Source organism: Schistocerca piceifrons, chromosome 4, assembly GCF_021461385.2.
Source record: "Schistocerca piceifrons isolate TAMUIC-IGC-003096 chromosome 4, iqSchPice1.1, whole genome shotgun sequence".
NCBI classification, from domain to species: Eukaryota; Metazoa; Arthropoda; class Insecta; order Orthoptera; family Acrididae; genus Schistocerca; species Schistocerca piceifrons.
In genome coordinates, this window is record NC_060141.1 from 485982319 (window position 1) to 485996355 (window position 14037).

At 42.2% G+C, this 14037-nt stretch overlaps 1 protein-coding gene across 3 annotated transcripts in view; it reads left to right on the top strand.

Annotated features, from left to right (window-relative positions):
• The window catches only part of LOC124795021 (mothers against decapentaplegic homolog 4), a 161892-nt gene that overhangs the window by 15042 nt on the left and 132813 nt on the right, over nucleotides 1-14037 (top strand). The gene's annotated exons all lie outside the window — the stretch shown is intronic.

Consider the following 14037-nt stretch of genomic DNA (forward strand, 5'->3'; position numbering starts at 1 on the left):
TGTATAGTTTGTAGTTTTGTTTAAATACTGTAGTTGGCTTATGTGATAAAAAAGTCCAACTGTAAGTCACAGTATCTAGTGTAAATACTAGTTCAATTCAAAATGAGGTGTAATGTTTGTTGAATTTACTTCCCTTTCATTGTCTTGTACATGTTCTTTCGTTCCTCTACCCTTTTGTGTAGTAGTGTTTATTTTACTTAATTTAGCTTTATATTTTTCTCAATTCCCTATTCATCGTAAATATTCCTTCTAAATTACCTCAATCCTATTATATACATATTATTTTATTAATTTCATTTCTGTGCTGATATCAGTACCATTGCTTGTTGTGTAGGATTTTGGTATGTGAACGATTTTACGTTACCACCATGCTTTATTAATAATCCATATCGTTCTGCGCGTGCGTCAAGTTTCTCGACATGTGCAGTAGTGTATGCAGCATCTACACATCTCCCGCTACTATTACTATAAGTCAGAATTGCTTCTCCCCTTCACAGCAATCACGTTCCATAGGCCAGAATGTGTTTCTCAAACTATGTCGTTAAACATCCTTCCAAATAATCCTACCTTTGTATTACCTGGCAATATCTGAATTTTATCATAGTGATCTTATTGGCCCTGATTAGGTGTTTAATACATGATATTTCCGTAAGTTCATTTACAGTGCCTCCTCCCATATATGGTGTAGGATTTGCTTGCTATTGAACTGATGTATGTTCTTTCATATTGTGTGTACTGATTGTATTGATTTGTGTTAATGAACAAACTTTTTCAGGTCTTTATGTGGGTACAATCCCTTTCCCTTCCCACTATTGGGATACACTACTCAGTAACATTCTGGATGTGGAATATTGAGTATTACAAATGGTCCAGTGTATAATAATTACCACTTGTGACTGAGTTTCTTGTATTTTGTCAACTTTGGATGGGATCACAACAACACATCCTGACCCACTTGGAATTTAGTTACACGTCCTAACCTCTTATATGATTTTTTTTATTTTTTATTTATTTATTTCTTTATTTTTCCCTAGCTTCTGCCTTTTCCTCTAAGGTTACTAGAGCTTTCTCTTCTCCGCAGTCATTTCTTCTTTATATGTCTTTAGTAAAGGTTTTGCCCATTCGTCTATCGTAACTTTCTTGAACATCAACTCTGTGGGTGTCAAAACAGTAGTTGTGTGTGGTAAATTATTTACGATCTGTTGGAATGGTGATACTAATGCAATCCACTTAGGTGTTTCTGTGGACTATATGTGTGGATGAATCGGTTAAACTCTCTGAATACTCTTTCAATTGGGTTGGCCTTCGGATGAAAACAAGATGCTAGTATGTGTTTGATGCTGTATTTACTGACAAATTCTTTCCATTTTTCCATTTCATGCTGGTGAAATATGGTGCATTGTCACTCAACATTATCTTTGACTTTCTTACTCTTCGGAAGTAATCTTCCACTATTCTCCTTATGATTGGTCCTGAAGTTACTGACCCTACAGCATATAATTTGAGGTATTTAGGAGAGACATCATGCAATGCTTTCACATATTTCAGTGTCCCCTTTCCTTGTGGATATGGACCATCTGTGTCTATTGATACTAATTCAAGTGGTTTCGTCAGAATGACGTAATTCGTTCCACCCAGGCTTATTTGTGTGTTGAGTTTTTCAGCATATTATACATTTTCTGATCACTTGTTGTCTCCTGCGTTTCATATTCAGGAAATAGCAGTAGGTGGTAATTTTTGCCTGTACATTTGGAGACACTAGTGCTCGACAAGTTAAGAGTATACTTAAAAAAGTTATCAACATAGTCCTCTGGTAAGCAAACACACCAGTTTTCTTGTTCTGGTGTGTGTCTATGAAATAGTGCTCATTGATATATCATGTAGAACTTGTCTACATTATTGTCCTTAGCTTCCTGTAACTTTTTTCTTACCTTTTGCCAGTGCCGATCCTCTTCTTGCAGATGTCCTAGAGAGCTTTACAGTTTTGCAAAGTATGGTTGATAGGTTCTGTCCTACATTTGTTGGACTCTGGTATCTGAGATCTGTTCAGTAAATTCCAAAAAGTCATCCAAACCATGTGGCAGTCTCGATATCACAACAGTTATTATGTGTTGTTCACTCCTAGTGTACACTATTTCAAAACCAAATTCTTGTAAATATGGGCACCACCGAGCTATCTTTCTGTGTAGTAGTTCGCAGGTTAGGAGAAATGAGAGGGCTTGATGATCACAGTAAACGTTTTGTGTGTGCCCCATAAATGATATTCAAATTTTTGAAATGCCTGCATGACAGCAAGTGCTTAGAATTCAGATACAGAGTATGCCCTCTCTCACTCTGTAAGCCTTCTACTTGTGAAACTAATAATGCTTGGTGTTTGTTTACCATTTAGCTGTTTAATTTGGAAAAGATATGCTCCCAGACCTTGTGATGACGCGTGTGTACTTAGACAAAATTCCTGGCTCATGTCAGAGTGGTTTAAAATATCAGCATTGACAAGTGCCTCCTCTACGTTTTCAAGATCTTTTTGCCATTGATTTGTCCATAACCAAATGTTTTTTTCTTGGTAAGTGCAACACTGCATCACTATTTAATAGTTAGTTGGGCACACATTTCCTGAAAAAGGAGGCCAGGCCCAAATATGCCTCGAGCTGTTTCTTCAGCGGGAGTGCAGATCACACTACTCTGCTCTGAACTGAATTATTTCCTCTGCCATCCCTCCTCCAGGCCCACACATGAACACCTCGATGGTGCACCCCTCAGCCACAGCTTCATCATGACCTTTCACAAGGTCTGAAAGACTGGGTTAATCCCGAGGCCCTCCACCACCAATTATTCTCCATACTTCGCGCATCCGGGGCTTCAGAAGTAGACCATACAAATGGCTCGATGGAGTTTCAGAAGTAGGCCATACTAATGGCTCACGTAAGCTTTATTTATACTCACATGGGACATATTGAACTGCACTCCTTGCCTGATGGCTGTTGTATTTTCGCTGCAGAGTTAGTAGCCATTTCTCATGTTCATAAGTTTTTCCATTTCCTGGACCAGTGAGTCCTTCCTCATCTGCAGCAACTCCTTGAGCAATTTGCAAGATCTTGACCAGTGTTACTTTTGCCATCCCTTAGTCATGGCTATCCAGGATTCCCTGTAAAGCAAGACAAATTTTTAGATAAGTATTTCATAAACAGACATCTGATTGGTATTACGCCATCAAGTTTTAGGGATCTGGAATACAGAATGGGCCACTCTGACTTCACCAAACTAACTAGGGGGTGATAAAAGAGACTATGAATGTGTGGAGGCCTCTTGCAAGGACTTCACCGTTTTTTGCTGGCTGCACATCGGCTATAATTGGGTGACTTGCTGTAATTTGCTGGCTACACATTGGTCGTAATTGGCTGACTCATCGTCATGTCCTCTCTTACAAGGACCGTCCACATTTTACTGAACTGTCCCAACCTAGCCATCCTGTGGCAGACTCTTAATCTCCCCAACTTGCTAACCTTGGTGTCAGGGGATTATGCCTCAGCAGCTGACTTAGTTTTACATTTTATTCGTGAAGGGGGCTTTTACCATTCTCTTTAAGGGACGTCCAGTTAACCATATAATCCTGCTGAGAGCCAGGCAGAACACTCTGTTGTCTCCTTTGCCCAAATCAGGCTGTTTGTAGTTTTCTTATCTGAATGATTGCTGCCCACTTATCATATCTTAATTAGGTTATAAACAGAATGGAAAGATTACTCTTTTTAAGTAAAATATTAGTCATTATGTACTTAATTGGGTCCTTTGAGTTATGTGCAGCATTTAACTACATTCTCACCTACACTCTTTCAAAAGATTACTTTGTGTCTGATGAATAGGCTTTTCTGTAGTAGGATTGTCGCCAATACTCTTAGTTTCTGTTATCCTCCAATGTAGAAAATTTCTAATATTATTTCAACCGTACATTGGACTTCTTGCAGTTTACTACTGGACGCACAAAAATCCTAACTTGGTCAAATTGTATTTTAGTACACTCTTAACACAAAACAATACGCCATGAAGGAATTATCTGACTGGGATGGAAATATTTAGATTTGATGTAATGTACTGACAAACAAATGATTATTGAAACAAATGAGTATTCAGAAAAGTGGATGATATATTCAGGAGAAAGAGAAAGAGCTTTGCAAATGGAGCTAGTCAGTAATGCAGTGGTCCACCTCTGGTCCTTTTGCGAACAGTTATTTGGCTTGACATTGATTGACAGAGGTATTGGATGTTCTCCTGAGGGATACCGTATTTACTCGAATCTAAACCGCACTCGAATCTAAGCCGCACCCAAAAAATGAGACTCGAAATCAAGGAAAACAATTTTTCCCGAATCTAAGCCGCTCCCGAAATTTGAGACTCGAAATTCAAGGTGAGAGAAAAGTTTTAGACCGCCCCTCCAAATCGAAAAACAGTTGGTCCATTGTAACGTGAAACACAATTGAGGTCGAATGGATGAAGATACAGCTACAGTAGTTTGGTTTGAGTCGTAAGCTTAACAGTTAAGCTTTACCAGGTAGCCATTGCTATGTCAGGCACTCCGTCCGTATTTATACGAGTACCCTTCCTTTTTCGTGTGCTTCGTCTGGTTTGAATCGATTGCTTATTTTGCTTTGATCTGATAAGTGCCGTTCTCTTTGTTATAGGTGTTTATGTCACTCTAAGCTGAAAATGCATTATTGTACTGTGTCATGCATTGTTTGTTACATTCTGATAATGCGTGTTTACGACCTGTCGCCGCTCGCGGCAAGGCTTGCTTTTGTGCGCGCTACCGCGGCTTACAATTAAAAAAAAAAAGGAAAAAAAAAGAGAGGAATTGTCTCATAAGCGAAACAATGGCGGGAGTCTGCTATTTGTTGTTACTTAAACTGCTGCTTTCTTTGATAATGATCAACAAGAACCAAATAACAGACTGCGTATGATGGAAGATGTTCTGAACGAGAGTTTAGTGAAAATTTTTCTCTGTTTGAAAATCTTTGCAGACGACTTCTTTAGTACATTACATTCTGCACAGAAATTAGAGTCATCTTAGATTTAAAAATCTAGTCAGTTGCCGTGCTTAGTTTCTGACTGTATTACTATTCAGCATAAGAATAATACGAATATAAACATAACATGATATGTATATTCTTCCGCGTTTGCTGTTCTAGTTTCGTAGTTAATTAGGCAGACAGGATTTAAATGAAATAGCAGCAAACACGAAAGAATACATTGCATAATGTTTACATTCTTCTACCTTTTAATTTAGTTACTGACGCAGAGGTTTTGGCGCCAGTATTTATCTTTGTGCCTGCAAAGCATACCTGTCTAGCGCGACATATATTTGACGGCAGAAGTTAGTTGTGGCGACACCTACCAACATTTTTCAGAACTTCCGCTTACTTTGCACTCGATTCTAAGCCGCAGGCGGTTTTTTGGATTACAAAAACTGGAAAAAAAGTGCGGCTTAGATTCGAGTAAATACGGTATTGTGCCAAATTGTGTCCAATTGGTGCATTGGATCATCAAAATCCTGAGATGGTTGGAGAGTCATGCTCATAGTACTTGTATGTTTTGGCAAACACTAAGACAACCAGTAGAAATTCTTGCCACCTGCAAGAAGACATTCTATCTCTGACATGTAAGCCCAAGATGGCTTCCCATTCGTGGAAACAAAGCAGGGCATAGAATATTGTTGAAGTACCCTTAAATGTAAGTCCAGGATGGCGTCCAATTTACGAGAGAAAATGGGGTGACAACCTTGCTATGAAATGAAATATCATCTCAGATCATCACTTCTAGTTGTCGGGTCGTATGGCAGATGACAGACGAGTTGATATCCCACCACTGTCCATGTTGTCTTCAGACACATCTTTGCTGGTCATTGTGGTTCAGTTTGAAGTGAGCCTCATCACTGAAGACAATTGTACTCCAGTCAATGAGATTCCATTCCAAATATGCCCGGCACCACTGCAAACGGGCTTGTTGGTGTACAGATGTCAGTGGTAGTCAGTGCAAGGGGCACTGTGAGCTGAGCCCCCTTTCTGCGACCCATATATTAATGCTCTTTGTGGTCACTGGAGCACCAGTTGCACAGCAGATTGATGACAGTGATGAGTGTGGGGCTCTGAGTGCCTGTCTGACAGTTCCTCACAAAAATTTACATTTATTAATGATAAAGTAACACGGTAGTTCTTGATCACTTTTATTTGTCTTTGAATTCCTGCCTACCCTTCGTTACCTTAAGTTTCTAGATTCAACACACCATAGAATCTAAGTGAACTTCTATGTGTATGTGCTCCCTCTTTCTAAGCTTTTTGAATTAATCTCTTGACCTGCTGGGGATGAAAACTGTGAGCGTTGTAAAGATTTTGACACAAATTTTATTGGTGTAATTCTTGAGTTTCTCCCGGCGTATTTGATAATCAAAATATCCACGGGTATGCTGCCGGTCTATAGTGTCCAACGGGCACAATATTTTGGCGATCATACATGTCGCCATCATCAGGTGAACTGACGGACTGAGCTCCTGTGAACGTGCCGGCACGGAGATCCGTACGCTGTGGCTGCTCAGAACGAACTGGGTTCGGTCGCGGCGGCGGCCGATTTAAATACCCTCCGCCCACGGCGCGCTCCCTCCGATGTCCGCGCCCTGCGCCACGGTCGCGCGGTGGAACAGATTGCGACGGCGTCTGAGATGACGTCGGTGTGATGGCTCTGTCCGCCCTGGTCGTCACAACTATACGTTTGCTCAATTTACTCTTGATTAACCCAATCGCTGGTTCCCAAGCCTTGCTAAGATTATAGCCACAGTCACGGTTTATGAGGTCGTCATTGGTGCGAATTTCGATGACCTCTCTAACAACGCTGTCCCAGTATCTCTACGTCTGTACCAGAATCCTTGTGCGGTCATACTCCATGGCATGATTTTCCGACAAACAATGTTCAGCGACCGCCGACTTGCTCAGATACATCAGTCGAGTGTGCCTCTAGTGTTCACGGCATCGATCCTCGACGGTACGCATCGTCTGACCAATATACGACTTGCCACATTGACACGGAATCTGGTACACGCCGGCCTTCCTCAAACCGAGGTCATCTTTGGCGCTCCCCACCAGTGCACAAGTTTTATTTGGAGGACAAAACACAGTTCCGACCCGGTGTTTCTTCAGAATGCGGGCGATTTTCCCCGAGAGTGCGCCTGTGTATGGAATAAATGCAGTGCCTACCTCCTCCCTCGTGACTTCATCCATCTCAACAGGTTGTGCTGCAGTGGTTGGGCGGAGAGCACGTTGAATCTGCCACTCTGAGTACCCATTTTTTCGAAATACAGTTCTCAGATGTTCCAATTCCTGGGGTAGACTCTCTGCGTCAGAGATAGTGCGCGTCCTATGTACTAGAGTTTTAAGTACCCCATTCCTCTGTGAAGGGTGGTGGCAGCTGTCTGTGTGCAAATACAGATCAGTGTGCGTAGTCTTCCGATACACCCCATGACCTAGGGTGCCATCAGCCCTCCTTGACTTCCTTACACATCTAAACTCCATACACCCCAACATCAAATTCACTATGGAGACTGAAACGGAGGGTAAATTACCTTTCCTTGACATCTTGGTCAAGAGAAGGGCTGACGGCACCCTAGGTCATGGGGTGTATCGGAAGACTACGCACACTGATCTGTATTTGCACACAGACAGCTGCCACCACCCTTCACAGAGGAATGGGGTACTTAAAACTCTAGTACATAGGACGCGCACTATCTCTGACGCAGAGAGTCTACCCCAGGAATTGGAACATCTGAGAACTGTATTTCGAAAAAATGGGTACTCAGAGTGGCAGATTCAACGTGCTCTCCGCCCAACCACTGCAGCACAACCTGTTGAGATGGATGAAGTCACGAGGGAGGAGGTAGGCACTGCATTTATTCCATACACAGGTGCACTCTCGGGGAAAATCGCCCGCATTCTGAAGAAACACCGGGTCGGAACTGTGTTTTGTCCTCCAAATAAAACTCGTGCACTGGTGGGGAGCGCCAAAGATGACCTCGGTTTGAGGAAGGCCGGCGTGAACCAGGTTCCGTGTCAATGTGGCAAGTCGTATATTGGTCAGACGATGCGTACCGTTGAGGATCGATGCCGTGAACACCAGAGGCTCACTCGACTGATGTATCCGAGCAAGTCAGCGGTCGCTGAACATTGTTTGTCGGAAAATCACGCCATGGAGTATGACCGCACGAGGATTCTGGTACAGACGTCGAGATACTGGGACAGCGTTGTTAGAGAGGCCATCGAAATTCGCACCAATGATGACCTCATAAACCGTGACTGTGGCTATAATCTTAGCAAGGCTTGGGAACCAGCGATCGGGTTAATCAAGAGTAACTTGAGCAAACGTATAGTTGTGACGACCAGGGCGGACAGAGCCATCACACCGACGTCATCTCAGACGCCGTCGCAATCTGTTCCACCGCGCGACCGTGGCGCAGGGCGCGGACATCGGAGGGAGCGCGCCGTGGGCAGAGGGTATTTAAATCGGCCGCCACCACGACCGAACCCAGTTCGCTCTGAGCAGCCATAGCGTACGGATCTCCGTGCCGGCACGTTCACAGGAGCTCAGTCCGTCAGTTCACCTGATGATGGCGACATGTATGATCGCCGAAATATTGTGCCCGTTGGACACTATAGACCGGCAGCATACCCGTGGATATTTTGATTAAATTTTATTGTGTTTTAAATAGAGATAAGCTGAATGAACATTAACAGAAAATTTTAACAGTTACAAATGTTAGCATTGTGGGGAAGGGAGGAAGGTTCATACTGAGGACAGATATATTGATATTGTTTGTAGAACCCAAAACCTTAATTTGCAGACTGGATACACATTGACCTTTCTAGCCACTAACACACTAAAAAAAGTGGTTAAGTGGTTTCTAAACTCTTGAGACAGACAGTGAGCAGGAGAAGAATTTACCAAATCAGACAGAGGCATAGGCATTCACAAGAGAGGTGGGGGGGGGGGGGCACAGCCATCTCCTGTTATCTGGATGCATTTTCAACATTGATGTGTTGTGTGCCCTTTAATTGTAGCCAGTTTAGATTAAATATTCTATTGCAATCACTGTGTTCCTTATGCTGCAAGGGCCATAGGGTGGGTGGACCGGAAAGGACACCCACTCTACTGGACTCTGAAGTACAGAGTTCTTATTCATTTTAGTATCTCATGCATTCCCAGCAATTGATGTCTGTAAGTCTGCACAACCGCATGTTTAACTTATTGTGGCATTACATGGTCAATCATGATAAGAAATAATCACTACACAACATAAGTTTGATGGGTCATGCTGTTCACAGTAAATAACCCTTGTCCTTTGACTTACTAACAATTTCACAGCTTGATTGAGTTGCAACGGTTTACTGGTTCAATAGCCAAGTGTACGGAATCAATCAACAGTTACCTATACACTGCTCTCCTCCTTCACCAGCATACTTTGTTGTATACGTGGTTTAACATCTGCATGCACTTCCCATTTGGACAGCTCATCCCCCATTGACCAACTTATTCACCACATTATATCTTTTGTCTGTTCAAATCCTGGATGTGTAGTAGCTCACTGAGACTACATTCAGTTTAATCATCTAGCAGAGCAATTGTACTTAGCTCTCCTTTGAACATCAGGCACGATAGAGTAGGTGGGCTTTACTGGGCTTCACTTGTGGACTCAAATGCATCAGTCAGAAAAAAAGGAGGAAAAAGGATAAAAGGGATGGGGGGGGGGGGTCGGCAGCTTAAAAGAGTTGAGGGAAGCACCACATACAGGAATTGACACATACTCTAACTCGACAATGTAGTTATGTAGCAAGATGGTACATCAAGTAGCACACTGGACTCGCATGTAGGAGAAGGGCATTTGAAATCCCTGTCCAGTCATCCAGATTTAGGCTTTCCATGATTTCCCTAAAGTGACCAATGCAAAGCCAGGATGGTTTCTTTCGATAGGGCATGGGTGATTCCCTTCTACAATTGGAGTGTGCAATCTGTACTAGCAACCCACTGTTATGGTCAAACAACAATGACACCGTGGATATGAGAGCTGTCTTAGTATAATTCTAGACTGTTAAGAGTTGGTTCTACCAGACAATTTAAATAACTTTCTAAGATGTTTGCCACATTAATTTAGATGCATTCTGGACCTGGGTTACACTTTGCCTGTCAATCCAAAACTTGTAGCTTTCAACATATATCTGTTCAATTGTAACTACACTCTAATATAAAAAAAAAAGTTGTACCTGAAGGGATTATCCAAAACGGGTTGAAATCAGTAAATGTGATGTATGTGTATTGACAAACAAATGATTACAATTTCAGAAAAGTGAATGATTTATTCAAGAGAAAGAGTTTTGCAAATTGAGCAAATCAGTAATGCGTTGGTCCCCTTCTAGTCCTTATACAACAATTATTCAGCTTGGCATTGATTGATAGAAATGCACTTTGCCCTCCTGAGGGATATCATGACAAATTCTGTCCAAATGACATGTAAAATCATCAAAAGCCCTAGCTGATTGGAAGCCCCTGCCCATAATGCTCCAAACATTCTCAATTGTGGTGAGATCTGGTGACCTTGCTGGTCAAGTTAGGGTTTGGAAAGCATGAAAACAACCCTAGTAGAAATTCTCATTGTGTGCAGGTAGATATTATCTTTCTGAAACGTAAGCCCAGGACGGCTTGCCATGGAGGGCAACAAAATGGGGTGGAGAATACCATCGGTGTATGGCAGTTTTGCATCGATGACTGCTCATAGTCTGATTGGTATTCTACTGCTGTCTGGGATGTCTCCAGAAATGTCTTTGCTGGTAATTGGGGCTCAATTTGAAGCGGGGCTCATCATGATGACGAGTCTATTCCATTCAATCAGATTCCAGGCTGAATGTGCCCAGCACAACTGCAAATGGTCTTGTCAGTTTACAGAGGTCAATGATAGTTGGCCCAAGGGATGCCTTGAGCTCAGCCCTCTTTCTGTGACCAGCATAATAATGCTGCTCGTGGTCACTGAAGCACTAGTTGCACATGAGATCAGTGATGATGATGATGAAACTGAGGATCTGGGTGCCTGTCTGACGATTGCTCGGTCCTCGTGCTCTGTCATCTCTCTGTTCTAATCACTCCTATTCAAATATTGAGCAGTTCACTGATTACTCCAACTGGCTTCTCTGAGCCCAACTACATCTCCTCTCTCAAATGCAGGCATTTGCCTATAAATTGTTCACTCATATGTCTGTGAATTTTAGTTACTGTCTAACTGAGTATGTAGAATGAAATTCACAAAGACTTTATGCCATTGTATAGTCATGTCCCCTGTTTACTACGCTTGACAGGTGCGAGGTGAAATTGCACTGCACTGCCAAACGTTCATCCATCAACCACCGAAGTTTACAATTTTGTATTTTCCATCGGTACCCCTATGAGTATTAATTTGTGACCAATTGCCATAACTCCTTCATGGTGCATCTTTTTTTTTTAAAGATTGTTTTTTAATGTTAAATAATAGATGCCTTGCTATAGTGCAGAACATCCACTAATATGATCATATTTGATTTTTTGTTAACAAATAAACAACAGTACAGGATCTGACAAAAAACTTCTACGAACTTAGTAAGGGGGGGGGGGGGGGGGGGGATTTCTCACACCGAAACAAGGAAGAATTTCAAGTAAATGTACACAAGAAAATTCTTCTTGTTTGGGTAAGTAATAAAGGAACATATCTCAAAATTCTGAAGTCATGAAACGAAAACAATGTAAAAAATATCCTGTGCATTCCTGTACAATCACATGGAGTTGAAATCTTTGGCTTTCACCCACTATCAAACACATCTGAATGGTGACAAGTGCTTTGAAGGCTTCCTTGATACTCTGATGAGGCATCGTTGCATTATCAATGTGTGCTGCATAAACCAATTGATTTCACAGACAGCCCTACAGAGGAGTGGGGCTGGGGGGGGGGGGGGGATGTACTGACCCTGTAACTTATTTTCCTCTGTCTATCTATCTGTCATTTGAGATATTGTCCAGTGCATCATGAACAGTGTGACTGAAGTGTGATAGAGCCTTATCATGCAGAAACTATAGGCTTCCTCCCTTTTTCTGGAGCTCATCCTGTAGCAACTCTGGAAGAAGGTTCTGAATAAAGTTCTTGTAGACAGTAGCTGTATAATATATAGGGATAAGATATGAACCTAAGTGGCAGTCACCTGTAATTCCAGCTCCCACAGCAGGAGACACGATGTGTCCTTTCTGGTTCGGCCTTTGCAAATCTTCATTTACCATGACACAACATCTGTGCTGCCTCAGCAATGTGGTGATGAGTACCAGCAAAGGCTGGATGGCTTGGCTGTCTTCTGTCTGGAAATGTGTTTTGATGCAACTTTGTGCCCATTGCCATTGATATGGCCATGCATTCATAAAATGAATATTTAGCTCGAAAATTCATCAGCTATCTCACAGTTGCCACTTTTTGAAACATTCAATATATATCAATCTTAAATGTGCACAAACATTAAATATAAAAATGTCTCCATACTACCACATTGCCATCAGCAGATTGACACCCCCTTGTGTCAATGTTATCACTCATTTAACAAACAAAATCAGTTTTAAGTGTTGGTTACAAACTTTACTTGCTGCGGTTCACCTTGGACACATTCGACTTTTTCTCATTGGCATGAGGAATATTCCACCCCAAAGTTTGTAAATTAATGTGTGATCAGGAAGTAAGGACAAATTTGAATCTTGCACCATTTGGTCATATGACGGTTGGCAGCCGTGGTTTGTTCATCTTTGTCCCCTCGGGGACTTGGCATTTGTTTGCTGAGTAAGTGCTTGGCGACCCTGCAGTTCCTGAACTGGGGACTGGTAAGCGCCACTAGCCCTCTGTCATTGTAAGCTATGGGCATGCTTCACAGACTGCAGGGTCTTGGCTTCATCGTCTGGACCTCTATAAGAAAAACCTCAACCTCAAGGTGTCCTATGTGCTGATGAGGTGATTGGCTGTTGAGGTAAAACAGTCTCTAGCAGGCAACTTATGGGCCCCTCCCCCCCTCCAGTTGTATAAGGTTTGCTCAGGTATGCAGGGCTCTGCCTGGGTCGACGATAGTTTTCCTAACGTCTCACAGAATCCCTATAGAATGGTCTCATCAAACTACTACTGATGAGACAGGTGTAGCGTCAGGCAGTACCTATACCCACTCCTCAAAGAGAGCTTGGTTGGTTAGTCCTCCCAAAAAGAAGTCTCAGAATTATAGTAACAGAACATTAGTGTGTCATAACGCTTTCATTGTTATAAAGTGAATAGGGGGAACCTTTGAGAAGATCTCCCCGTTCTATATTCACAGGGTGTTGGAAGGTATTGCTGGGTCTCTAAAATGTGTCAAACAACTTCGTAATGGAACACTTCTAGTTGTAACTGCTAATTCAGACCAGATATCTAAGCTTCTGGGATGTAAGACCTTAGGTGACTACACAGTTGAGGCTGAGTTGCATAACACCCATAACTATAGTAAGGGCATGGTTACATGTTCAAATATAATGGAGGTGGACCCCGCGGAGTTACGTGAAGAATGGAAAAATATGGGTGTCACGGAAGTGCAGAACTATGAGGAGAGTCAATGGAAAATTGGAAAAATCGACAACATTTATTATAATGTTTAGTATTCCAGAATAACCTGAACATATCCTTGCAGGCTAAATCTGTCTTAAGATTCGCCCGTTTGTTCCTAACCCAATGTGATGCTACAAATGTCAAAGATTTGGCCATACCACTATGGGATGTAATGGCAAGGCTATGTGCGGCAACCCTGGAGGCTCAGCTCACAAGTCAGGCAATTCTTATACACTTCCTCCAAAAAGTGTAAACTGCTCCAGGGATCACCCAATGTGGGGCAGAAAGTGTGAGGTTTACAACTAGGAAAGGAAAATTCAGGAGTTGAAAGTAAAAAGACTTCTTTTGCATCAGCCCTTAAGACACCAATTGCTAAGTGT